Source organism: Mandrillus leucophaeus, unplaced genomic scaffold, assembly GCF_000951045.1.
Source record: "Mandrillus leucophaeus isolate KB7577 unplaced genomic scaffold, Mleu.le_1.0 Scaffold195, whole genome shotgun sequence".
In the NCBI taxonomy this organism is placed as follows: domain Eukaryota; kingdom Metazoa; phylum Chordata; class Mammalia; order Primates; family Cercopithecidae; genus Mandrillus; species Mandrillus leucophaeus.
Genome location: NW_012101976.1, coordinates 1,751,768 through 1,754,281, shown reverse-complemented (window position 1 = coordinate 1,754,281; position 2,514 = coordinate 1,751,768). Strand labels below are relative to the sequence as shown.

The 2,514-nt window shown below is 41.0% G+C and overlaps 1 protein-coding gene across 1 annotated transcript in view; it reads right to left on the bottom strand.

Moving 5' to 3' along the window:
• GLYR1 (glyoxylate reductase 1 homolog (Arabidopsis)) overlaps positions 1 to 2,269 on the bottom strand; it is a 58,241-nt gene extending 55,972 nt beyond the window's left edge. Inside the window, exons 1-2 of the mRNA XM_011978495.1 lie at positions 2,238 to 2,269; positions 1,144 to 1,223 (exon numbers count right to left, since the gene is read on the bottom strand). The gene's annotated coding sequence lies outside the window, so the exon portion shown is untranslated. The remainder of the gene's footprint in view (positions 1 to 1,143; positions 1,224 to 2,237) is intronic.
• Positions 2,270 to 2,514: the final 245 nt, after the last annotated feature.

Genomic DNA, 2,514 nt, shown 5'->3' with positions numbered 1-2,514 from the left:
CCAATGTGGTGAAACACTGTCTCTACTAAAAATACAAAAAAATTAGCCAGGCATGGTGGTGTGCACCTGTAGTCCCAGCTACTCGGGAGGCTCAGGCACGAGAATTGCTTGAACCCGAGAGGTGGAGGTTGCAGTGAGCTGAGATCACGCCATTCCACTCCAGCCTGGGTGACAGAGTGAAACTCCATCTCAAAAAAGAAGGTCAAACCATCTAGCTAGACCCAGGTAAGCAACTTGATATAGTGATGAGAAAGCTAAACAAATCACTAGTAACTCAAGTTAATGCACGTTCTTCCCCTCACTGCAACATGCTATATGGTCAAAGAGTCTCAGATTAATGGTCCTGGTTTCCCCAACTTAGGACAGATCCAGCAAAAAGACCTACTATAAAAATGTCAGAACAAATCACTTAGTTTTACAAATGAGAACAGGATTGAACAATTACTTTTATTAAGGTAAATACAATTTTAGTTTTCATTGTATACCTCATGCATGAACCACAATGATATATAGCATTAAAAGAGAACAGAACATGGCTTTTATAAAAATAACTGCCAGCTGGGCGTGGTGGTTCATGCCTATAATCCAGCACTTTGGGAGGCCAAGGCAGGTGGATTGCTTGAGTCCAGGAGTTCCACATCATCCTGGACAACACAGTAAAACCCCCTCTACAAAAAATCAGCTGGGCATGGTGATGCACACTTGTGGTCCCAGCTATTCGGGAGGCTGAGGTGAGAGGACTGCTTGAGTTGGGGAGGCAGAGGTTGTGCTGAGCTGAGACTGTGCTTCTGCACTCCAGGTTGGGTGACAGAGTAAGTCCCTGTCTCAAAAACAAAGAAAAAGGAACTGCCTTTGGAGTTGGGTAAAGAAACATGTGAGAAACTACTTCGATGTGATTATTACATTTAGAAGGTAAATGAACCTAGTTCTTGCCTGACCTTAGTTATAGGCCTAGGACAGTTGTCTAGGGCAATTTCTGCAAGAAATTGCACCTTTATTTAGGTATGAAGCCAGAATGAGATGCCAGTATTATATATTATAAGAAGACTGAACTAAGGATCCTTAGAATATTTTCAAAGCAGCTCAGACTCCAGGTAACACAGAAAGAAAGGTAAAGGGAGACTCCTGGTGAATACTACTCACTGATCTTCTGTTCCAAAAAATTTCACAAAGAAGCATTTCTTTCCACGAGGTTTCTTCAAGTCCTTTGGTGGATTAACAATCTGGAGGATAAAAGGGGGAAAAAGGTTGGCTGGCAACGCGCAGCCCACTCTCTAGTGGCTCCACATTGCTCTACACAGCTCTATGTTGGGAAGAAAAAAGTAAATTAAATCGACTTACAAATAAATGTATTTATATACAAAACAGAACCCAAGGCTTAGTACTTGTCTAAATCTCCCATTTTTCTAGAGATTTGTGGAAATGTGTAGATATTCTACAGGTTCCCAATATTTAACATGTAGCACAGTGCTCAGCAGACACAATATCCCTTTCACTGTAGAGGCCCTGTTTTACAAGCAGTTAAAACTAAGATCAACAACATCTCCTGCCCCCCACCAACCTGCCCCGCCCCAATGTGACCCCATCATTACTGAAAAAAAGCAGAGGACACTCTTTGAAATACTTCCTGTGCAGGAAGAGTTGAGACAGGACATAGTGAAAACAAAGGACAACTGAGGCATAGAAAACACCATATTGCAAAGAGACCATCTAAAGACACTTCCTGGGCTCCAAGCAAGAATATAAAAACACAACATTTGGAAAGCAATGATGGATCACCTCATGCAAAATCTGGAATGCCAACTTCTGCAAAGAGGCACTGGAGTAGCACATATGGTAACATGGAAAGAAGATTTAAACTTAGTTGGGACAAAAATACTTTGGCTTTTCACTAACCTACATTTAGACTTCTCTTCCTGGATAATTTATATTTTCTTCTCCTTTTGTTACATTTAAGCATAAAGCTAAATTCAGATTAGAATTATTTCCGGGGTTAAAAAAGAAACTTCATAAACCTCCTCTAAATCAAGAAATAAGCGTTTACAGCAGATTTAATGATCTGGAATATACTGCATTGCCTTTTAAAAAATAACTGATACTAGGAGAAAAAAAATTCTAAGTGCCATCTGAATGGGCCCAGTTTAACTCAATACTAGAAACTGAGAGGAATGCATCTTACATTCTCCACCTCCTCAAACCCAACTTCAGATATCTTCCTTTAGTAGCAAGACACTCACCTTTCCTGGCCAAGGAGGATACCGGCCGAGTTTCCCCCTAGAGAAAACACACAGAGTTAACACTCGACCTGGAAAAGTCAGCCTATCTCCTTCAAACCACTCAGTACGCAATTTATTTTCCTAAATCTCTGCTGGCATCCTCAAGTGCCGGAACAAAAGCTTCCACAGCTGGGCCCAAGACCCTCAGAAGCAAAATGCAAAATTGTATACTTATGTGCACAACGTGTAACCATTCTTCTGTTGACAAGGAATACAAAACAACACAACTGTCAAAAGT